This window comes from Trachurus japonicus, chromosome 24, assembly GCF_045865225.1.
Source record: "Trachurus japonicus isolate A0001 chromosome 24, Traja_1.0".
NCBI lineage: Eukaryota > Metazoa > Chordata > Actinopteri > Carangiformes > Carangidae > Trachurus > Trachurus japonicus.
In genome coordinates, this window is record NC_140930.1 from 21,479,233 (window position 1) to 21,505,226 (window position 25,994).

The following is a 25,994-nucleotide window of genomic DNA, read 5'->3' on the forward strand; positions in this document are numbered from 1 at the left end:
GTGGGGCTTTGGTAGTCTGTGTGGATGTCCTGGGGATAGCTCGAGACGGGGGGAAGTGAAACCGCGGGTGGCTCCTGGCGGCAGGGGCAGCCCTGCGGTGGGAGACGACATATGCGTAGAGCTAATTAGCCACAGAGCGCTGTGGCTGTTTCCAGCCATCAAGCACCTTGTGATTCCCTCTGACAGGCCCTCTGCTCTGCTCTGCAAAGAGACGACAGCTTGGGTTTTTAAAATTTCATCCTCATCTTCAGCAGAGGCCAATCACTGTCCAGGATCGGTTCTCCAATCACGCTTCCGGCAAGTAGCACAGCGCAGCAGGGCTAAGCTATCATCTGTAGCGCCTTTCTACGCCGCCTGTTCAGGGAATGTTGTGTCATTTTGCACCATCTCGTCATTCTGTATAAAGGTTGTAAACAAGCGATGAGGTAGTGTTTTTGTTCCACCTTTAGGTTGGCAGTGCGCCAACACTGTTGTTTCATGTCACACTGACAATAACTAGAAACACTGGAGGGCAGCACACAGCTTATTGCTGCTATCATTTTGGTACTGATACTGTGGCAGGACGAAGGAAGGCCCGGGCGGGGTTTGAACCCTAGTCTCCGGGGTAAGAGTAATGTGTGCTGACCATTCCACCAAAGGGACATCCCTGTGGCCAAGTAGCCAGGGCACATGATCAATTGGAAGCATAGTGACAGGACTGTCAACTGTCCGGCATAACACCGGATCGTCCGATGGGGGGGGGGTCGGACCGTATAACGTCAGGGCCACACCGGACGCGGAAGCGCCGAGAAGCGGGGGCATCGGCGTCTGGTCTAGTCTGGTCCGCGAGCGATCACGTCAATCTTGGCAGGAAGTCACACAAAGAAACACGAGAGAATCCGGTCAATTTTCAAAATAAAACAATTTTCAAAATAAAACACCACGATTGACAAATACATGAGGCCAATGTGTGTACGTTTGTAGCCTATTTGTGTTTATTAATCTAAACAGAGCGCGAGACATGAACACACACACAGAGCTGAAGGGCAGAAGCGCTTGTCGACAAATATGGTGTCTATTGTATGATAATAATTATTTCTTAGATAGAAAATTGGTATCGGAAAAAACGGTTTTGGCAGGTCAGACCCCCTATATAGTCTACTTGCCAACAATGAGTACCCGGAAATGTTGAGTACCCCAAAGTTTTATGTTAGAAATATATAGTATGGGTCCCCAGTATTCAGAAACTGCCGGATGCTAACTTATATATATTGGGCAATTAGCACAATTGACATAATTAGCATAAATTAGCATAGTTGCCTATATGGGCAATATTTCAGCAAAATTGACTTGGCTGATCTGGGCAATATTGGAGTGGTTTTAGGGGTTATTGATGATGCTGAATCCATTTCTGACATTTTCAAAATTCAAAACGGCTGTCTAAACCGGAAGGGACCAGATTGAATCTATCAAAATCGGCCCACTGGCGGTTTAAATCTGGTCACTACCGGTTTAGACAGCCATTTTGAATTTTGAAAATGTCAGAAATGGATTCAGCATCATCAATAACCCCTAAAACCACTCCAATATTGCCCAGATCAGCCAAGTCAATTTTGTTGAAATATTGCCCATATAGGAAATTATGCTAATTTATGCTAATTATGTCAATTGTGCTAATTGCCCAATATATATAAGTTAGCATCCGGCAGTTTCTGAATACTGGGGACCCATACTATATATTTCTAACATAAAACTTTGGGGTACTCAACATTTCCGGGTTCACAATGGGGCCCTATGGGCTGGCAAGTAGACTATTAAGACCGGGAATCGGTATTGGCCAAGAATTTTGCAATTTTGCATTCTGAAATTTCATCTGAAAGCCCAATATCCCTATGTTTTTGTGAGTAGGCTAGTATAGTTTAGTTAAAGCAACACTATGTAGTTGTTCGACCTTCAAATAATGTTTCTAAAGTCATTGAATTGACAAAACGGTTAATTGGATAAATCATGCCGCCGATGCAGCCTGAGCAGTTTCGCACTGGATGTAACTGCATTCTGTATCTTTTCCTACCCACACACGAGCACCCTGTGCTGGGCCTCACGGCCGGCCAGCCTCCCCTCCAGAGCTCGCTGGAGCTCTTTGGAAATCTACTGGCAACGGCAAAAGTTCTATTGTCTATTTTAGTGTTAGATTAGAGAATAGAATTCTAATCATCAGTATTTCCATCATCAATATTTCAACACATCTCCAAGGTAGTCGTCATGGTCAAATTTTCCTGATAGCTGTGTTGCAGTTTAATAAGCTGACACTGAGAACAACAACAGTGAGGTGGAAAGGAAGCAGCATTCAGCAGTGTCCTGCTCAAGGCCACTGAGACAAGACACACAGCTGTTTATGGATGTGTTGTCTCCGAATCAAATCACTGGCCTCTGGTCTGTATCAACATTAGACACTATATGATACCTTGCTGGGAAGGTCCTGCCCTTCACACCTGTTTGAAGACTTGCTACAACTCAATTCGAGTATATGCTTCACCACTTTCACCTTTTGGGCCAACCTGTCTTACAGTATCACTGATAACAACATAACATTACTTAGTCTTAGTAATGTCTAAAAGTTGAATGTGTGTTCAAGACTCTTCCAGGATTACTACGTCTGTGCTCATCATTTAATCCACAATCACCATAGCTGATGTGGTTAGAAGTTTGGTTGCTGGATAAATACAATGCAATAGCTTTTTGATATTGGCCTTTATGTAAGATAAAGAACCTAATACCTTTGAGTATATAAAATAGGTTTGATCATTTTTCCCCACCTTTAAGAATGAATATCATTTGTTATTTAATTGCCTTCATTTGATTTATTGTTGTACCATTTTTCATGTTAATTGGATGAAATTGGGCATGGCAATTCTTTCTGTTTACTAAAGCACTAAACCAGAGGTCAGGTAGATCTTGTTACACACACAGATGCCTCACTATACCCAGACATCTATATAAGCACCATCTATAAATTATTAATTTTTCTATTCCAGCTCGTGCAGCTTCTCCAGCCTTTACGTCATGCTACGTGATGCTGTGAATCACTGGTCCTCGTGTCAGTCAATGAGATGAGACAATGAAACGAGAGACAATGAAAAAGAGCTACAGACAGAGAAGGGAAGAAGTAAATCAACACTTTCTATTTCATTTGTTTAAATAATTAAGCACTTTCGTGTTCTGCTCATACACCCAACTACTTGGAAGTTTAATTAAAAACCCCTGAACTAAAACACATTTTTCTTTCTTTTTTAACCTTTATCTATACAGCCAACCACCAAGTAGTGTTGATGAGGGTTGGATAAGTGCTGCACTTGCACTTTTCACGCCCATTTCACATAGTTAGTTCGCCCATATTACTCAATATGTTTCCACGATCTGTTGAAGTTTTTGTGAAAAAAAGCCACACAAAGCATCACATTTTAGCTATAGTCCTAATTAATTCCTAATTTAGATGTAGAAATATCAGATTACAGTGTAACAGGGCTGAGAATCTCACTAATCAGCTGGTGTCAAATATCAAAGCTGATGCTGCAGATACATTCTGATCATTTCTCAAAAAGTATTGACAATCAATACCCAGCCTCTTTGAGCAGTGCAACTTTTGAAATTCACTGGATTTGTATCAGCCAGGATTTACATCATAGCACATAAAGTATGCACCATATTACTGCCATACACAAGTTTTGGGAAGGCCTCAGCTTCCTCCTGTAAGAGTGATGTTTTCGGGGAGCATACATCAGTCCGACTGCCCATAAGTCCGACGGCTCATTTCTCCGACTACCCATTCTACAGTGTTAAGGTTAGGTTTAGGGTAAGGTTAAGGGTTAGGGCTACTTAACTCGGAGAAATGGGAGTTCGGACTAATGGACGCAAAAATAAATAAATGTATGGTCGGAGAAATGGGTAGTCGGACGGACGTCATGCGCCCGATGTTTTCAAAGTTCAGAATTTAGAGAAGAGCATCTCTTTTTACTGGATCCTCTTTACATCCGCAAGTAGGACTGGCAGTGAGTTTCCACACATCTGGACGCAAACTTGGAGGAAAGACACTAACCATCAGGATTTGGTTGTTTCCACTCTGCATCAGTGAGCAGAGAATCCAAGGTGCTTGGATGGATAAACGCCTGTAAATACACCACAAGGGTATAAGCAGGAATTTACCCGCCCATAAAACCATTACAGATGAAAGATGAGGCGCTTAAAATGGTTTGAATGGAAGGTGAAATGTAAAGGTGGTCGGAATAAAAAAACAGAGAGGTCCTTCAGAATCCCACTTCAGTGCTGTAAGAGTGGAGAGGAAGCAGCAATGAGCTGCCCATCATCTGCTCAGGGAGCCACTCAGCTGTTGCCACATGGAGCAGGAAGCTGTGCTTGGTTAGGCACATTCCTCCTCACATGTCCAAGTCACTGAGTCTCCCTCCACAGCCAAGGCCTGGCATCAGTGAGCTGTGACCTGACATGTCCACGTCAGCCCACAGCAGAGAAAGAAGAAAAACAGTGCATGAAAGTTTGACAACCAGGTGTCAAGAGAAGACAGATTAACTGGTGAGGAGGTTTGAAACAACATTAATTGTCATTTTCTTCAGATTACTGTGTCTGGGTGTAGCTCATACTGACAAACACACAAATAATGAAAATGTCTACGCTTACCTTTAGCTCTACAGAACTTTAACAGGCGCTCAACCTGTACCAAGTAGACTCATGGGGGAGAACAAAACAGGACAAGACTAAATATTTCATTCATGCACATGAGCACACATTTTTATATAGGCCAAAGTTATGTATAAACACGTCTGATTTCATGGGAAAGGAAATTGACTCAATTCAACATCTTTGTTAGGACTCAAAGTTTACAAGAAAACTGAAAGTTCATCAGGACCAAATGAATGCTAACGATGAGTGATGTATAATCTTCAGCAACGCCAGCCAGTCTCTTCACCCAAGATTTATAAATTCATCATCTCGACCTCATCTTAAAGCTTTCTCTTAGGAGTGAAACACACCATCAACAGTAAAGCATGAGATGTGTGATTATTACTGGTGCAAATTTGATTTGTTTTCCAAGTGTAATCATGTACACTGTGTAATGTCCTCTCACTCTACTCCAGCACCAGGGTAACTACTACCTGCAATTCAAGGACAGCACTGCTCTGTTTGATTGTCTTCTCTGTGTATCATCATCAATGGATGAGGACAGTATGGAACATAAAGCTTTAGCCTCAGTCTCTAGCATAATATAATGAAAACAGCCACATCAAGTGTATCAACAATGTAATATAGTTATAATAAATACTAACTATTTTCAATGGGATCTCATGGGATTCAGCTACAATTATTCTGCTATGACAGTAGTCATCGAAAGTCAGTGTTAGAAGAATTGTAAAGTTTCTGTTTTGAATCATGGAACTGTTGTTTCAAAAAACTTTGACCACTTAATCGATAATCCTCATGTGGCACCGTATCATTGTGCATTGACAAAAGCCTGAAGCTCAGTGTATACAATTCAGTGTATACAATTCACTACATGCTTCCATACTGATTCTCGATTAATAATGCATCCAAATATAGGTACTGTACACCTCTGCTTTGCTTTTGTTGGAATGCCACTCAAGCCACAATGAAATATTTATTCATCCTGGCTGTTTGCACAACTACCGAGGGACCTAGACTTACTCACTGTCTGTATTGTGTCTACCTGACCCTGGAACAGTTTGAAAAGAGTTACAGTAGCATAAATCCATACGGGTGCTATTTTCTGTGTCTTTATGAATAGGCTGGACTTTTCTCTACTACGGTTTAATTACCTTCAGGGGACCTTAGCATCCGTGAGCTCATTTAGTAGAGGAGGGTAATAAATCACAGATGCTGCTTCTGCCCTGCTTGTGCTCTGATCCCTAGTTAGTTTGGACATGAAGAGTAGGTCCCTCTGTTAATTATAATTTCTTGTGAGAAAGCATTTATCTATGTTAAAAGAAGGGCAAAAATCCATCGAAAAAGTAAAAATAAATAAATAAAGACAACAGCCGGCTCTTCATCCCATGGATGATGATGCATCTTTTCTAAAAGACAATTAAAGCTGTGGTGGCAGAAACATGGTCACATTTTAAGAAGTTCACAGGTTTGCAGTAGCTTCATCTGCACGCACTGCCTCTGTATGATTTACTAAGAACCTTTGTCCTCTGCAAAGCTTTTCTCATTGCCCTTAAGTAAACACTTCATAAGATTATAATGCAGGGGATGGAGAGGAATCCATTAAAATGCTCCGGATCTCACACAGCCAGACGCTGGTAGCCTCGTTTGGAGAGAGGAGAGGTCTGGAGTCACGGAGGAAACAAAGCTCAGCTCTGTTATTAATGGGCTCAGTCTGTCTCGGACACATTTGCCATTTCTGTAATGTCAGAGAGCAGTGAAGGAGGACGCAATAAAACGCAGAGCCTGGAAGCTCCACTTATTACAATTAATAATTCATATGACTGCATTAACTAAGTGAAATCCAGAATTTCACATGGCAGACGGTGTGTGTGTGTGTGTGTGTGTGTGTGTGTGTGTGTGTGTGTGGACATACATGTGTGTGTGTTTTGAGGGAGGGAAGGGCGCTGCCCTCAGACTAGAGGGAGACAGAAACGAAATGCTTTGTTACAGCCAATGAAGACTGCAGCAAGTACATAGACCATGAATAATAGATAGGATATGTTGAATGATAAGACCCCCCCACCAAACCCCCCCACTCCTCTAATTGTGTCCTTCTGTGTGTTTACACTAAACTGACTAAACATGGCTAAGCTCCATGTGCTGTTTTAGAAAGATCCCATGTTTTCCTTTTGTGTGTTGATCCGTGAGAAGAGACATTTGTCATGTTAAGAACCAAAAAGCTGTATCCCAGTGTGGTTTTATATCTCTTTTCTCTGAGACTCTGTATCTCTCCTGTGATTGGCTGACTGTTTTCCATGTGATTTCATAAAGTCTAGCATATTTCAAGTACATAATCTGAGTGGGCGGGGCTTGGGGTGTGGCTGAGACCTGTGACTGCTTTGTTGTGAAAATGATGTGCAGTTTGTGAGGTCACAGTGACCTTTCGCCTTTGATCATCCATCCATCCATCCAGGGCCGGCTCTAAAAAGTCTGGGCTTCACAAAAGCAGTGGAATATACTGTATGATATAAGGCAATAAGTGTAGAAAAAAAATTGTTGAAATTGCTTTTTGAGCATAAATGTTAGGCCTAACTGTCATTCTCACCAAATGTCTCAAATGTGGGATAACAGAAGCTAAATATTGACTTCACGTTACATTTCAAACTTCATGAGATGTGTGTATCCCTAAATGAGAAATTTTCTCCAAATATCAACTAAATAGACAAAAAACACACAAAATTTATAATATTTAGCCTATATAATGTACCCTATATGTGTTGTCACTGTGGTACTGTTTGAGAGGTAAAAAAATGAATACAGAGCTGGAGCTGATCTGGAGCTGTGGCCCACTGGCCCTAGCCTCGTAAACCAGCCTCTCGCGGAAGTGCATTTCATTTCATTCCGAGGGAGAGTCTGGCCTCATCCCCATTCGAAGCGTTTGGACTGAAACCCTCAGAAGGCCGAGCCAATCAGCGTCGCCCGCTGTTGACACAGCACGTTGGCCAATCAGGGACCGACTGGTGCAAAGCCCAGTCACTACACCAACTTGCTGATTGGCTGAATGGGGTTGTCTGTCAATGCTACTACCAAAGATATTAAACCGTCTTTGCTACTACTCCCGCCCAGCTCCCGCCCACCCCAAACACTTACAGGGGGGATGAGGCCAGACTCTCCCGAGAAATGAAATGAAATGCACTTCCGCGAGAGGCTGGTTTACGAGGCTACACTGGCCCTGCTGTCACTCACTCACTCTTCTTTTTTCATAATCTTCCTCATCAAATTAGTCAGAACTTTCAGCCTCTGAAGCACCGTCATCATCCTCACTGCTTCTCTCGCTCTCTCTCTCTCTCTCTCCCTCTGAACGACTCTGCTGTTTCGAAGCGCTTCACAGTTGTTGTTTTGATTGACAGGTCGTCAAGGGCGTGCGGCCGTGCGTATTTGAAAATACGAAATATGAAAAAAAACATATCGAGACGGTCGCGCAAACACGCCGGCATTTGTGCCACACATTAACAAGAAAACGGCTTGAGAGCATTCCTGCTGCAGACAGGTATCTGCTGTGTGTGTGACTATACGCAATTTAGGAACATGTTTGTCATTGTTTATTTGTTTTGGGGGTTTTTTTCTACACAGAAAACACTAAGTGAGGGGGTGCCAGCGGACATAAATCATTATTATTATCTCTCTTTTTTTTTCCCCCTTGACTGGCGGCGCCCCTCCAGCAGTTGGCGCTCTAGGCGACCGCCTATATCGTCTATGCCTAGAGCCGGCCCTGCATCCATCCATCCATCCATCCATCCATCCATCCATCCATCCATCCATCCATCCATCCATCCATCCATCCAACCATCCATCCATCCATCCATCCATCCATCCATCCATCCATCCATCCATCCATCCATCCATCCATCCATCCATCCATCCGGCTTGAGAGCATTCCTGGATAGACAATGGATGGATGGATGGATGGATGGATATCCATCCATCCATCCATCCATTGTCTATCCATACAAGGTCGCAGTGGGAGCCAATGCCATCTGATACAGGGTGAGGGCAGGGTAAACTCTGGTTGCAGTGACAGTCACTGTCAGGTTGTAAGTCTATTGCAGAGCAACATTTGGATTTGGACGCTCACATACTCACATTCACCCACTAGTGTCAAGTCAAACCCAGAACCTTCTTGCTATAGGCTACTGAAATTCCCTCTGGGTGTTTCTGCACACTCACAGGAAAGTTATGACCTTGAGTTTTGACCTTTAAACTTTTCAGTCATTTAATATTTCTCAAAACCCCTGGAAGTGCACCATATGTTTGAATCACAGGGCTAGTTGCTCTATCTTCCCTCCTGAACTCTCCCTAGCCTTTCTCACCTGTTTTTGTCAGTCTGTTTTCACTTCCAGCCTTTTTCCTTTCTTACCTGTTTTTCCCCGCCGACCTCTCTGCTGCTGCCTGACTTGACTTTACACACTACTTATTTACCCCAGCCTGCTTTTATCTGGTGAGCCTGAACAAAGGTGAGTTGAGTTAAACTTTTATCAGCGTCTCTATAAGTCATGTTATTCTGCAGATCAAGTAACTTTGCTTTTCATGTTTTCTGGGCCACATTTCTAATAATACTGCTGTGCTGTTATAAGTGATTTCTGAAAAGACTTCTACCACTTCTATAGTGGAGAATGTTTTACCCACCAGTCAGAAAAGAACTGTCATATTCTCTTTACACACATTCCTAAAGTGCCTTCCCTGCACATGGTGTTTTTGTACCATACAGACACATTCACCTGCAAAGGCATCAGTGGTAATTTGGGGTTCAGTATCTTCAACATGTGGACGGGAGGAGCTGGAGATCGAACCACCAACCAGGGCCGTTGTATAGGGGAGAAAGGTGATGATAATTCTAGGGGCCCAGCGCCCAGTAGGGCCCACAAAAAAACCCCAGTAGTCTAATCTTTGTATGACTGAATTATTCCGCATAAGATCCTGCTATAGAAATGCTGCATTAGCATTAAAACAAAGTAGGCTAAATAAAAAATGATAATACATACGTAGTCTAAGAAAAAAAGTGGGAAAGTGGTAAAGCCGTTGCAGAATTCTTAGCAACGGTGCTGCCACCAACCTGCCCATAAGTACATGACTCTATCCAACCACTTCCAAAATTAATGTGGCCGTAATTTGATTTAAAAAAGCTACTTAAAAGAAGTCCAACTACACTCCTTAAGACTACAGATTTGATAAGGTGTTAAACAAAAGCATCGTTCACACTGTATTTAGACGACAGTGGTGCATCAGGAGTTGTGCTCCTGGAGTATGATGCCAGTCACATTAGTAGCTGGCTATGGAGCAGCTCCACCAGTCTAACAGCACATGATCCTAGAAATAGATGATGAATGAGTCAGAGCACCATATGTTGCAATGCAAGAAGATGGAGATATTTCTCTGAAGCTGTGAGAGTGTGTCTGCAGGGATTACAGTTACAGCATGATAGATTAAGAACTTCTTTAAAAAATATATTAGGAAGTCGTGCAGATGTTGTGCATCTGTTTTTATGTTTGTTTGTTTTTTGGGGGGTGCTATGCTATTTTCTATTTTATGCAGGAATCGTGCACATCAGGGCAAATCAGCACAGCCAAAAATTAATGTTGCTGAAAAATAATGATGGCGGGGCTATAATGTGCTCCATGCCCAGCAGGTGTTTCGGTGATGCAGCAGTTACCCTTCACGCAGCACACAAACAGCTCGAGGTGAAGCTGATGTCATTTCGCATTTCACTCTCCCCTTCAAGTTATTGTCCTGCGAACGCATCTTAATGTCATTATGCCAGAGTGCTGAAGTCAAGGGCAGTGGTTTATGTGTCTGTTGTGTAGCCTGGTGGCAGCAGTTTGTCATGTATACAGGGAAGGTGACTGCAGCTGCACCCGCATGTCATTTTGGCTGAGATGACCCTGCTGCGTTCCTCTCATGACTTACACATTGCTCCTGTCTTTTAATATCAGCTTCAGTAATGGCCCAGCAGCAGCAGCTTGTCTGAATTGCCCAGCAGTGATACACAACACACAAAGCCTGAGGCTGTATCACTTTGCGTGGCTTCCATCACCATATTTCTCCCATTTATTTAGCAAATTTGCAGGACATAGATCATCTTCCCAATAAAATGAAAAAGCAAACATGAATAAATAATTAGAATAAATTACAAGAAGGATGAGATTAGTCTTCCTGGGTGACAGGAAGGATCGTGGATGTGTCTCATTTACCCCGCTGTGCTGGTTAAAAATAACTGTCTGTTTCTCTGAGCAGGATTTTGTTTATTTCTGATGAAGTTTCAGAGAGGGGAAGTTGGAGGACTGGCCTGAAGTGACTCTGTACAATTACTTTAATGTAGCAATATAGAAATACATCTATGACTCGTATCTGATGAATGAAACTACAAATTACTGTATATCAATGCAAATAGTAACATGGTTTTATCATGATGATTGCATGAACAGAACAGTGAATCAGTTTAAATACCTTCAGACTCAAGGACATTGTGTAATGAATTTCACCAACCTACAGTAAACAGTGTAGCGGTGGAAATCTGTTCCACTTCTAGTCTGCAGCTCAGACTGGATCAGGTTCTGGAAAATGTATACAAATGACTCGGGTCAGGCTTTTTTCTCTCTATGCAACACATCTTCTTTTTGGTTATACTGTGTGTTGTTAATTGTGAAATTGGCACTGTTCATTTTGGTGATGATTATCTGCTAACAGAAAAATGTATAAGTTAGTTCAGTAGTAATATTGAGAATTTGGGATAATGGACGGGCAGATGTCTTTAACATGCAATGGGGATGGTTTCTACACGGTTCTCATGCTTGCCTATATGCCCGGTCCACTTTGGTATTTCATTCAAGCTTCATCACGTCATTATGGTAGACTAGACAGTAGTGTTATCGTCACTATTATTATCAAGTGTGTCTTTTTTTGCAGGGTTCAGGCCGAGAATTAATGCTAGTGAGTCGGGCCGCGTCGGGTCCAGGCTCCAACACCCGGCAGTCAGGTTTCAGGCCCATTGAGAAGTCTAACTGTGACATATACAGCAACTTGGCTTGTGTGTTATATTCAGTGTCATCAAATAACGCTAATAATTCCATATGGAATATTTTTCATAGTGGTTTTTGTTTGACAGTTTTTACAGTCTGCTCTGCTGCTGAGCCCACCCCTCATTGCACAGCTATGCTTCCTGTGCACTTTACTAACTATACTATCATTGAAGTTTCAGGTATAAACAACAGTTTAACATTTTATATATATACATAATATGTATATATATAAAATGTTAAACTGTTGTTAATGTTAAACTGTTGTTAATGTAGTCATACAAGATGAACCCCTGAAACAAAAAGCCAATAGCTAAATGCTAACAGACTGCTGACCTGACAGCTGATCTGGTGTGGTGTGCTCTGGAGAAGGCAACATCCAATCAGAGGGCTCATTTTGGATATTGCAGTAACTTATTGTCATAACATACAAAGCAATAATGTGCCTATAGGGCACCATACCTAAACACAACTCAAATATACAGCAGTAAAAGGAAACCGCTTTGTCCACTTTGCAACACTGTTATCAACAGACTGGTGAGTGGTTCTTGTCCACTGTGCAGTCGTCAAGGTAAATACTACACTGTTGCAGTCATTTGCACTACATCAAACACTTGGGCCAATGTAGTGAAGTGTAGGGAAGGCACTGAGCCTCTGCACTTTAAGACTAACAAGGCCAGAAGACACATTACCCCACACACTAAAAGCTGCTCACAGCTGGAAAAGGTACTAGATAAGGTCTGACAAGAAAAAATAGACTTAACCTACATACAGACAAACTCTGCACAACAACTCTCCTGTGCTCCAACCTTTAACCAGTCAGCCGTTACACACGCTGAAATACATTTAATTACTGAAGTCCTCTGTTGGGGCCATTCTGGTTGCATGGTCCCGGGGAGCAGCTATTGATTTCAGGTTGTCCTCTGCCTCATTAGACCGTAGCAGAGCTCTGCCCTGCAAGCTAAAAGGGAATAGCATCAATCCATAAATAAGCCGACTACACAACATCTTCTATTGTGTTGGGGTGAAATATCTGGAAGCCTGAAGGTGTGTGAGCAGTGAGCGTTCAGCCTTTTATTGTTACTCTGGAACATTTAAGGCAGAGCAGGACAGACACCTCTGACAGAGCGTTTGCCATGGGTCGGTATTTGCATTGAATAAGAGGTAATTGTATCATTATAGTTATGACCAGTGGCCTACACAGGGGGAAAGGCAGAGGCTTGAGTGAGAACGGGCAGTCGGTGTCACAACCAAGATCAAAATGACGATTTCTGTGAGGAACCTACTGCCGTCATTGATCTGCTGGGAGAAAGACGCAGACCTCACCTCACTCATCAGGCGGCCATAGACCAGAGGCCTGTCTCCTCCGGGATGCTTGATCACTTCATTAGCAATGTTAATACGGCAGAAGGACATGTAAAGGGATAAATTAATTCTATTTCTCACTCTTTGAATGACCAGAGAGAATTAACCTGCATGGACAACCCATCAAACAGTTTTTTCTTCTGAGTTTAGTCTTTAAAGGCCAGTGTGGCTCAGCTTTGACACTTCTTTCTTTCAACATGAACTGATAGGACTAAACCATTCATCTCATATTATTCTTCATTAATAATCAATATGAAATGAAAATTATTCATTAGCTCCAGCCATATGACATTTTCAACTTTTCCATCTTTGTATCTATTCTATTCAATTTTATTTCAGTTTAAGAAAATCTGCTATTAAAAAGACGAGTCAGTAATCATGTTGATTAATCATGATCTCTTTGAACAAAAATAATCATGACGATGACTTTTGTCACCAAGCAGCTCTAGTTCTTGAGTGGACGAACACATGATGTCTGTACTGTCAAACTAAATCACTAATGCAGCTGCAGAATAATTTTACTTTAGATCTAAATCATTTTTGCACAGCAGTGAATGAGGGTTGCACTCTGCTGCAGGACAGATATGTTGTGTATTTTATGCTGCGTTCACATGGAGTCCAGTAAACGGTAGACGGCATGCCGGACTCCATGTTTGTGGACGAGAGGACGACGGTAAAACTTGGGGGAGCACGGCAAAAAATACCATCGCCGGCAACGGCAAGCGGCAATGCCGTCCCGAGTTCAAATATTTTAACTTTTGCTGTCTGCCGCAACGGTAAACTCAACCGAACGTGACGTGTGAGTACGAGTCTGTTGATGTTGCCATAGCAACATGGTGACGCGTCTTGCCGTTGTGCCGTGCCGTCCGACAGTTTACCGTCTGCCGTTTACCGGACTCCATGTGAACGCAGCATTAATGTTAAAAGTCTCTGAAGACCAGATCATGTCAAGGCTGCTAACTGTAGCTGGAGACAACAATCTGTCTGCTCTGCAGCCTTTATGAGTAGACAGACATGAACCAGTTGTCCATCTGAGAATCAAGCAGACCACACCATCAGCACCATCACCACCATGCAGTGGACTAGCAGCAACTGACCCAATCAGAACCCTTGCGTCTGTCATCTAACAAATAAATAACAGCAATAACCAAACAAATACTCTAGATGAACTTAGCAACAGGTGTGAGTGGTTGTGAGACAATGTGTAAACACCACTGTGGGCGATGAAGAATGGCAGTGAGCAGACAAACATTTCAAAGTGGTAGACAAATACAAATCACAACTTCCAGGGTGGAAGCAGGAAGATGGAGGGTTGCAATTCTGTCTCAAGCCCTGCCACTAGACAGCACCCAAAAACATGCAGCATGTGCTGCATCAAAACACAAGAGGACATCCGTCAAACTGCCAGGAAAAGACACAGCTCTGCAGTAGAGGCTGAGAATTTTGCAGGAATCCTATGGGATTACTGTAAGACTAGACAAAAATAATTACAGTAGCTCTATTTCCATGCAGTTCTAACATGAATGGATGCAATTTTCCTAGTGTGGAACATAATGGCAGTCTTAATGCCGTGTGTGGATTGAGGAAGTGTTGGACAATGATCCTATAGACAATCATTTTGGTGATTTAATCATAATAATTCACTGAGATGATGTGCCATAGCAAATTCAAGAAATTTGTGGCTCGTTTTCTCAGTTATATCATTATTATTATTATTATTATTTAGTAGTAGTAGATTTAATTTACATTCAGTTTGTATGTGGCGTAGTTATATAAGCAGCAGGGAGAGGAGTGGAGATCCACTCCTGTGTCACCCTGGACCAACACTGAGATGAACTCATATCAACACTAAGATGATCCACTCTGACACACAAATCATGACTATATTCACGCTGACTTTGTACAAGTGTCTGAAACTTAAAGGGATAGTTCAACATTTTGGCAAATTTGCCCTTTGCCATAATCCCTATAGTCATAGCAGTAGGTTCGTTACCTTTAATTATCGGTGCAAGGTGTTTTTAGAACGGCGGAGCAGAGCCGCGAGCTGCTCAGAGCTACACTACGGAGGCTCATGGGAATTCTTGGTTTCCCAACTTGGTTTCAAACTCATCAAATACACAATCCAACAACTCCACAACGCTCTGGTGGACAAGTTGTGAGCTGCACATTCACCACACTATGAGATAATAACAGAACGTTACCAGACAGAGTTGTTTTAGAGGTAAATGCAGAGTCTGCTTGCCGAAAAACTGCCCCGATGGGAACGCGCGTCAGCGGTTTTGCATGAATTTACCTCTAAAACAACTCTGTCTCATAACGCTACGTTATTATGTCATAGTGTGGTGAATGTGCAATCCCATGAGCCTCCGTAGCGTAGCTCTGAGCAGCTCGCGGCCGTTCTAAAAATAGCACCGACAATTAAACCAACACTAAGGAACTTTTCAACCTTCATATAATATTTTCATAACTTTTGTGATGGTACATCGACTTACAACAGGTTGAATGACACCTCTGTCATGGCCTGAGGGGGTCTGTATCATTATGGTCTGTATCATCTTCACTGGCACTAAGCAGCTTTGAGGAGCATGGTAGGAACCCGGCTCTCACTCAAGTTTCACTTTCACTTCAGCGAGTCACGACGAGGAGGGAGCAGCAATGCGGCACCTTTCCGTCGGATTGTGTATGTGTGTTTACTGAGAAATGATCAGCTGGAAACAGAAACTTAGTTTGGACGTCTACTGTTCATTTCCATGCACCGGGAGATCAGGATGTTTACGGCGCTACACGCTAGTGCTCATGGGAAATGGAGTCTTCCTTCAGGCAAAACACTACCGCTTTGGGCCACTGGCGCCGCCAAAACCAAACCAAAACTGAAAGTTCTTAAGTACTGCTTTAAAGGTAACAAACCTACTCCTAAAACTACAGGGATTATGGCAGAGATGGGGACTCGAGTTTGCGACTCGAACTCGAGTCGCACTTAAGTCGCACCCACAGAGCCTTCAGACTTGACTTGGACTCGTGCCCTAAAGACTTCAGACTCGACTCGGACTCGTGTTTTGAGACTCGTGAACAATCATTATTTTTTTGGCTCGTGCCTCCCTCCTGACAGGACGACCGACAATCTTTTTTTCTTTTTTTTTGCCGTTAACACACCACTAGCGGAGCAGCGCCACATGGCCGGTAACGTTATTCAGATGGAGGTTAGAGCTTCATATTGAACTCCTACAGACTGCAGCCCAACACCAGTGTCTAAAGAGAGAGGAAGCAGAGCTCCTCTGACAGCGCAGTCAGCTGCTGCGGGTGAGTGACAGGTGACTGTGAACCGGCTTTTTCTTTTTTTTTTTTTAATAGCGGCACCTCCGTAGCCTACATGTGAGACACAACGTCCGTTTGTTGTCAGACCTTCCTTCACGGGGACTAGCTGCTGCATAACTGGCACATATCAGGCTACTGTAGGCTAAATCCTCCTGTTTATTTATGTTTTTGCTGCGAAATATGACTGAAGGGCCCGTATGGAAGTCTGGACGTGTCGACACGCCCCCATGAGTTGACGGAGCTAATTAAAAAAATAATAACAACCAGTTCTTCTCTCAGAAACATGCGGTTCCAGAAAGGTTTTGCTGCACATAAAGATGTGAACTATAGGTACCATACAGATCTTATGACCTATAATTAACAGCCTAAATCATTTTCCATGTTGTTCATCTGGGTTTTCTGAATTCAACAAAGCAAAAAAAAGAGAGAAAAGGCCAGTGCAGAGGGGCAGAGCAGCCTTGATTCTTTCTTGACTTTCTTGACTTGAAATACTGTATAGATAAAGGAGTGATAATAACCTACAGTAAATGCTTTGAATCTCTTAGATATAGCTGTGCAGTATCTTTAGTAGACCAGATAGCAGCAGATGATAGAAGGGTCATTACAACCAGAAGAGACAGGAGACTTTTATTTTTTAGAGACTTGAGACTTGACTTGGACTCGTGACCAAAGACTTGAGACTTGATGAAGTCTCACCCCTCAAAGACTTGAGACTTGACTTGGACTCGTGACCAAAGACTTGAGACTTGACTTGGACTTGCAAAAAAAGACTTGTGAACATCTCTGGATTATGGCAATGGGCCAATTTGCCAAAATGTTGAACTATCCCTTTAAGTTTTCAGTTGTATAGTGTAGCTGCTGGTTGAAAAGGAACCTTTGTGTCTGTCACTCCATCGTCTGTCTCTCTTGCAAGACTGAACTGAAAACCTGTGATCTTGAAAGGAAATGAGGGAAACTGATGGCTAGGCCTCCGCTGCCTGACAGCAGGAGGAGGGTTTCTATGGCAAATCGGAAAAATTTAGATTCCAGCCCCTTCAGACGCGGGCTAAGTTTGTGCTGACAGGTGATAATTTAAACACAGTGAAACAGCTGCTTTCAGAGCCGCGCCTCACATCTGCACCTATGTGTGTGTGTACTGTGTACATCTCCAGCCCATACGTGCCTACTCGTTCCATGAAGCCTGTCATATTTCCTTTCAGTGAATTCCATCCACTCGTGATGTTCCACCTCATGCATATGCATGAGGAGCCAGCCTCAGAAGCTAGCAGCCTGTTAAGGTTTTCAGAGAACTCTCCGGCTCCACACACACACACACACACACACACACACACACACACACACACTTATATATCTGCACAGCTCCAGAGGATTTTTTCCTCTCCCTCCTCCTTATTCAAGTGTCTCTCTTCCACTATAAACCCGCAAAACTTTCAGTGACTTCAAAGTAAGAAGGATATTTTTGCTGAACCCCTGCAACTACACATGAATCATGTCAAGAAGGTGTTTCTACTGGAAAGGCAACCTGACATTAAAAGTCCTACTTTGTAAAAGATTGTTCATGTGTTTTTTGATTACAGTAAGCAGCTCTGCATCAAAGCCTCAGTCTACAGAGAAATGCACACAGCCTGTGTTAAGAAACTGAGCCTTAAAGGGACATTGTGTAAGTTCTCCGGTTATCTAAATCGATTATTTCATTCAAAAGTCTGTTTTTCATTAACCAGTAATCCCCCCATCAACAAACTGAAGTGTTCCTTTCAGCTCTGAATTAGCCGTTCATATCATTCATATCTCCATGGAGCGGGTAAGCTCGGTGCTGCTGCCATGTGGTGTCGCCATGTTTTTACGTTCAGTGGCAGCGTGACGGTAGGAAACCACGGAAACTCAGCGGAGACACCGGAGCTGTCGGCTCAGGTGGAGGTGGCGTCTGTGAAAAGTCACCGCGGTAACGCAGTGAGGAGGAATGGAGCGTTACACTGATGCTGCATTCACGTGCAGTTGGGTAGACGGCCGTCGCCAACAAATTCATTCAATCATTTTAGTCACGGAAGTCCAGAGAAAGACAGTAAAACGTGGGTCAGGTAAACAATACCACATCGCCATGACAACATATTGTCACGTGTATTGTTTTGCTTCATCCTGATGGGCCACTTGTTTACATACAGTAGAGGGTTGTTTATGCCGTTACGTGTAGCGGTTGTTGTCCGTCTGTCGTCTGCCCAATTTCATGTGAATGCAGCATGAAAAATATGATTGAGTTGCTTGTGATATACAACCACAACGCTAGATGGGAGTAATTCCTACACAATGTACCTTTAAAACAAGGCGTCTGGATTGGCTGACCTTTCCAATGTCATGACAGAGAAGTCAGCAAGCCCATCTAGACCCACCAGCTGACACTGAATGTTTCTCTGACTGTTTACCTGAAATCTGGTGTATTTATTCAGTCACTCAGAAAACAATCAGGTGGTTCACTGACCTGATGATGAGACCTTCAGAGAGACTCCTGACAGAGGAGATGGAAAAGTCACGGTTTTGTATCTTCTTATGGGTCAACGCTCCAAATAAAACACAGAATAAGTGTGAAAGATGGACCTTTTAAATTAATTTCTGATCAGTCAATCAATCAGTACACACCATGTAGCTTGACTCTGGCTCTGGCTGATGCTGTCAGTGCTGTAATTTGATTGATGCAGCATCTCAGTGGGTGGGCACTTGAAATTATTCATCATTTCAGTACCTCAACAGCTCAAGGTGCAATTTAGCAGCTTGGAGCCGCTGCTGTTACATGACTGGTTTGTGCTATAAGTTTGAACAGTTGCCACAGACTGAACTGGATCAATGACGGAGAGACAGCTAACATGTTAGCTGGAGGGAAAGAGACGAAGGGAGGGAGGGTGTGGAGACACAGGCACAGTGATTGATGAGCATGGTGTGGATTTACTGCTCTGCAAGCTGGACCTCCCTCCTTCGTAATAATGAGGAACAAACACAACAATGAGTATGGGAAAGTCATCAGTTACTCAATTAAGAGAGAATAAAATGGTGTCTGAAGCAGAGGTCACAAAGTCACTATACGTGATCCAGATCTAGATACTGCCCTATTGGGATTCCAGACCAATGAGGATTATTACATTCTGCCCTGGGAAAAATCCTATTTTACTGTCAAGATGTGAAATATTGAGTTGACTATAAAAGAAGAAGAACAAAAAGTCACACAGCTTCACTTTTTATGTCATTCTCTAAAATGAAGCACTTTGTTTTACAGTAATGTGTAATTGCTTCACCTTTCTCTTCTAATGGATTAATTGCAGTCCTTATTCAACTTTAAATATGGTTAGTTCTCTGTATGTGAGAGTGAGATAGATAACTTTGTATGATGAACATCGAAGAGCTGCATGCAAAATTTACTGGACACCTGCTGCTGAAAGGCCAAAGGTCATTAATAACCTCTTTATCCGTGTTGCTTTCATCACTGGTACAGTATTTGAGGCTGATGAGATCAAATCAGCAAACTTTATTTCCAAAGGTCTCTGGTTTCACCCCTCTCGTCTACAATTCACCTCCAGAGTTTACAAACTGAAATGGGGTCAGCAGCGTTTCCAAAATACTCTATTTTCCAGGACTCCAGACTTTGGAGTTGTGTGGATGGGAGTAGCAGTTTTCTCCTCCTTTGAAAGGTTTTTTTTTTAAGGTATAAAGGTAGACGTCCATTTGTGACATTTTTCTTATGAAGCAGCTCTAGGTTCTATAGCCTATTAACTCATTGAGTGCCAGACCTTTTATAAAATGGTCAGTGCCAGGTGCCAGCGTTTTGGGGCATTCTGAGTAATATGTCAAGACCCAGAGAGTATTTTGTTCTATGACTCTGAAAACACCAAACAGCTCAAAGGAAAGAGGAGACTCTCTATATAACTAGGGAAAAAACCATTTGTTTGTACCTTGTTCTATTCTTGATTTATCTAAAGTTGAATAGAGCCTGGTTGCACCAAAAAGACCACTTTTCTTCTAGAAAGCTGAGAAAAATGCATTTTTGTGAAAGAGAGTCTCTCAAGGAAAACAGTGATTTATCCGTTTTAATTTTGGCTTCAAAAATATGTAAGACATCTGAAAATTTCATTTCACATGTTTTTTTCACCCCCCCCCCCCCCCCCAAAAAAAAGACTAAACAAAAAACATAACAACAACAACAACTAAAATACAACAAGTACGAGCGGTTGCTGCCCCCTCAGCCTCTCCTACGCCCCCCTCCCCCTCCACCCCCTCCCCTCTCCTCCCCTCCTTCTCCTCCTGCTGCATCCCCTCGTCTCTGAAGGAGGGAGGGAGACGTCGTGGCGTCTTCAGCCTCTCTGCTGGACGCGGCCGCGGCAGCGACTCACCGCGCTGATTTCTCGGTTCGTCGTCACGTCGGTTAGGCAGCAGCTGGTGAAACTGACTCCGAGATCCGCCTCCGCTTCGGCATTTCGGTGCTGATCATCTAGATGAGTTTACCTTTCCTGCCTCCTCTGATCACTTCATGCTGGAGCTATGCTAATAGCATCTGTAGCTAAGCTTTCCTCCAGCTCCACGTTACACTTGTTCCAGGCTCTGCACGTCGTTTTTCTCTAGAAATAGAAACTTTTTCCGACTTTTTTATCTCTGTACCGATCGCACTCGTCTTCTCCTTCTTCTTCACTTCTTGCTCTGATCTACAGTCTTCTTCGTTCTACACATCCCAGAAGCCCCAAAATTACTCACAGTGTGCGCGAGAGCGTCCCCATTTACCAGCCGCAGAAAACTGCATTTGACGTCTATGGACGTCAATGGCACTCAAGCGTTGGATTTTGATTGACGTCCATAGACGTCAATGGCACTCAATGAGTTAATACTGTGAAAGTACCAGAGCCCCAGTCCACAGAAAACCACACACAGACACTGCACTAAGACCAGCCGTTAGGACTTGTGTAACTTTGTCAAAGCACTTACATGCACCAAGCACCACCAACCTAGATCCATCATCCAACCTTGCAGGATTTGGTTTCTCTGAGTGTTCACCTGAAGTATGCTCTATTTTTATTTGATCACTCATAAAAGCCAATCAGAAGAGAGAATTAGAGCCTCCTCTCTTCTGATTGGCTCACTTGTGACTAGAGAAGCCTGAATGTAAAAGTAAAATGAGATGATATCGTTTTTTAAACTACAAATTCAACTTTCTCTTGCACCTAAAATAAAACACAGGGAAAGTGTAAATTTAAAAAGCAAATAAATATGAAGTGGACTGTAAAAGTTGGGTATGGTGTTTGTTATGTATTTTGTTTTTGCAATCAAACTGTATTTTCAACTGATAGCTTCATGACTTGGAGTGTACAATATTCTCCTGGCCATAAAGGCGATCACATCAGTGAAACGACCTGTTAACATCTACTGTTTATCAAAAGCTTTTATTTATTTGTAAGTTACATCACAATAAATCAACATGTGACTCATGAAAACTATTTTTGAGGCACTAATGCATCACAAATGTCACAAATATCATCAATAATGAGTACAGCCAGCTGAAGGATGACTATAGGATCAGCTAAAAAGACTCAATCACACAAAACAACCTTTCAATATTACAGGGTCAACAAAGTTTTAATAGGAGAGTTAGACACTGCCCTTCATTTGATTTATGGATTTCGGTGTATATTTGCTCTGTTTACACATGCCAGCAGTCTTAATTTGGTGATATTTCAACACAGAAGTGTCACTTCATTTCAGAATAAGCCTATAAAGCAGCGAAGGTGCTGACACATGAGAAGAGATATGAGAGGTAGGATTAATCATGTGCCACAGAACGTGTATAAGTAGGGACGTAGCTCGGCTAAGCTGGAGGGAGAGAGGGAGACAGAGGGAGAGGGAGAGAGCAAAGACATGGGCACCGTGATGGATGAGCTCTGTGTGGATTTACTGCCCTGCCTACCCCCACTCAGCCCCACCCCCACTCAGCTGAGGGCCGTGCTAAACTCAGGTCTCTGAAGCAGGACAGAGAAACAGGACAAAGTCAAAAGCCTCAGTTGGTCAGGGAGCAGAGCTGATCTGAGAGCAGTATATTAGTCCAAGGTGTCCGCCTACACTATATAGTACACAGTGACACAGCTTTATACCTGAATATTACACCCACATGTGGTGGCAGCAGAGTATCACCTCTGGATGCTTGCTTGAATATTGATGTTTGTATCTATTGTATAGTAGTTTAATGGCTGCTACCATGAGTCATTGACAAAGGTGAGGGAAGCAGTTTTGGGATGTTTGTGCATGTGCGTTGAAGATCATTGACTGTGTACTTGTGTGTGCTTGCCAAGCTGTACTTTATACTATTGTGCATAATTACGCTGATTTATCATATCTGTGAAAGATAAACAGGAAATTTGAGATGTTTCACAGTTCAGTGGAGCAAGTTCCCATGTCTCCCCTCCCCTGTCATAACTACAGTCTGGGCTATGAGACAGGAAAGGTTAATGACACTGAGAAAGGAAAACACAGGATTCTATGTTGTGAAGGGAGTATGTCAATGTCAGTTACTAATAAATATGTCAAGGATTATTACACAAGTGATTTTTGTTTATAGTTTCCTCTGCACATTTGATATATTTACCGTCAGTTCAGAAGACCAATCATAGTGCTTGTGCAGAATGATGATGTCCAAACATAGAGCAGCAATATGGAGTTTCAGCACCGGTGGTGGATAAGACTAGCCAGGCTAGCGCCGCCTACTGGTTCCGGCAAATTTCATTTGCCTCAACCATGTAGTCAGGAAACTAGCCATGCGTTTCGGTTTGCTCCGTCCGCCAGAGCGGACGGACCAATCAGCGAACAGACGGGTAAGTGAAGGCGATGACGTTGAACTCAAGCGCTCAAGATTAACCTATGAGCTTAACCGGTGTATAGCACACGTGACCACCAAGCAGCAGCGATTAGTTGAAGCAAATGTAAGCAACCGCCTCCCGGAAGCAAACGAATCCCTATGGCTCGTGTTCAGACGCTACATGAAATGTAATGAAATAAGCGGCTGATGCATCAGGCTAGGATAAGACTACACGCCGACGTAACTCACAGGCAGCCATCTTGAGTCGATCCACTCGCTCTGAAATTTTGACAGTGTATGGCAATTACTATTACTATTACTATTAATTATTTGCATAATGTTACTTTCACAGAAAAGTACATGATTAAATGTATTCGTCATTTTAAGTATGCAATATCATAATTGCATTTCTGACCATAAAAATCTAAACCATTTGAACATAGGTCTGGTTATTTTAGTAAAACATGCAGGGCCGTTGCTAGGAATTCTGGGCCCCCTTAAAGAATACTAAAGTGGGCCCCTACCCCCTAACTTTTCCAGTTGTTTTTCTTAGACTACATATGTATTATCATTTTTTATTAGCCTACTTTGTTATGATGCTAATGCAGCATTACTAGGAGTATTAGTCAGGGTCTTATGCAGAATAAATCAGCAAACAAAGATTAGACTACTGGGTTTTTTTTTGTGGGGCCTCCTGGGCGCTGGGCCCCTAGAATTATCATCACCTTTCTCCCCTATACAACGGCCTTGAAAACATGCACCATGGGCATAATGGTCTGAGGGAGGGAGCAGACTGACGCAAACTGGCAACCGTGTGGCGACGCCGTGTCATTGGGCAGCAGCACTGAGTGAGCCATCTAGTCTCCTTATACTGTATATAGTATCTATGCAGAGGGGAGGGGTGTGTGGTGAATGACAGTCCAGTACATACCCTCTATTCCTCATGACTGCCAGAGGTGAAGTTGAGCACCTGGATGCTTCTTCATGCACACATGCAGATCCAGTATCTGTGACGTAGACAAAAAAAAAAAAAAAAAATCAGACAAGAACCAAATGGGTAATCAGCAATTTTAGTTCAGGAAAGAAAAAGGACAGTGTTCAAAAGTTTATAGAGCAGAAACTTTGATGGAAAAATGTCCTGCCTCCGCCCATTCAAAATTACAAATCATCACACCATGGAAATGGCTGAACACACCCCACCCCCCACCCCCCACCCCTCATTTTCATACTGTAGGTCCTCAGCCGGAGGAAAGTCTCATCCAGATTCTAGTTTGCATGACAAATGGGAAGTGCTCAGCATCCAGTAGGGAAACTGTGTGCTAAGTTAAAATAGACCCACAAAAGAGAATGAATAATATAAATAATAAAATAAATAATAAAACACAACTGTCTGTGTAAAACTGGCTCCTCTCTTCAGTTAATTAAAACCACACACACTGGGCGAGTAGACGTCCAGCAAGCGATGCATTTTAAATGTGGAAGTCAGAACCTGGCGACCAAACTTTCACATCAAAAACAATCAGTCCTTAAGTAATTGTCCCGCAGGAGAAAGGCAGCACATGCTCCAGTGGCACAAAGTAAAGTGTGAGAGCTCAGTGGCCTGACCTTAATTGTGCTGCTTGAAGGAGCAAAGCACTAACACTGTAAAGGTTACGAGGTCGATCCCACTGGGATCAATGACGCTGAGAGCGTTCAACCGATGGTTCTGCACACTGCACATTAGAAAGGAGCACATGTCTTGAGCCTGTGAGCAGAGCAATGATACTGTAATATCAGTGTTGTCACTTCATGGCAGTTTATTTACAGGGGACAGTTAAACACAATGAAGATGGATTAGATATTTTTTAGTGCATGGGTAAATGAATACATCTGGAGCAGATCATGACCACAACATAACAGTAAAAGTTACTTCTTTTCTTTTTTTAATGCTACCGTAAGTATTTTAGCATGATGCCGACATGATCAGTTAACCTGATGCAGTTCTGATGGGGTCTATGAGTTTAAAAACATATACAGTGCATAATAAAAAGATTGATTGAGATATATTCCCTGGGAAGAAATAAATAAAAGATGATTCTCCCCCAAAGATTTTTCAATCTTTACTCAGGGTGTGTTTTTACAGACGAAAAACAAACAAACAACTTTCTTTGTATGAATTGATGAAATAATTTTTAATTTGCCAATTTTCAATTACTTCTCAATATTGGTTACGGAGATGAAATTAAATAAATAAATGATCGTGGCCAAAAACAAAAACAAAAAATGCCTCTTGGGGGTTGTTTTCAGAGATGAAAATAACTCAAACTTTGGGGAAAAACCTAAAAAAAAAAAAATCACTTCCCTTTCAGGAGCCAATTAATAGGCATAGTGCTTGTGTAGTGAATTTTTCAAAAATCTGTGCCTTCCAGGTCCATTTACTAAGTATAAGGCAATAATTCTGCCTCTAAGGGAAAAAATGAAATTACTGACATCATAAATATCCTTCATGCCCGTCTTTCACATTTTCTGCTTTAAATCAGGCTATAACTTACCCCATGGAGAGTTATGTAGTCCAGCAATACCCAATTATGAGAATATTATGACATACATTTTGAGGTCAAAGCAAATAACAATCAATGAGAATTATATTGTGCTTCAGTTCATTTCTTCTTGCCTCGAGGGGAACCCGGAGCTACAGTAGAGGTGGAGATGGTCTAGGTTATGTTTTGATTGCACTACTCAAGGCTGCTCCAGGAGGTCAGTAGCTGCAGGGTCAAACCCCACAG

General features: G+C 42.5%; 1 protein-coding gene across 2 annotated transcripts in view; it reads right to left on the reverse strand.

Moving 5' to 3' along the window:
- Positions 1-25,994, reverse strand: part of LOC146961956 (heparan sulfate glucosamine 3-O-sulfotransferase 5) — a 122,211-nt gene that overhangs the window by 32,195 nt on the left and 64,022 nt on the right. For both annotated transcript variants that reach the window (XM_085771111.1, XM_085771112.1), the window contains exon 2: positions 24,161-24,236. The gene's annotated coding sequence lies outside the window, so the exon portion shown is untranslated. The remainder of the gene's footprint in view (positions 1-24,160; positions 24,237-25,994) is intronic.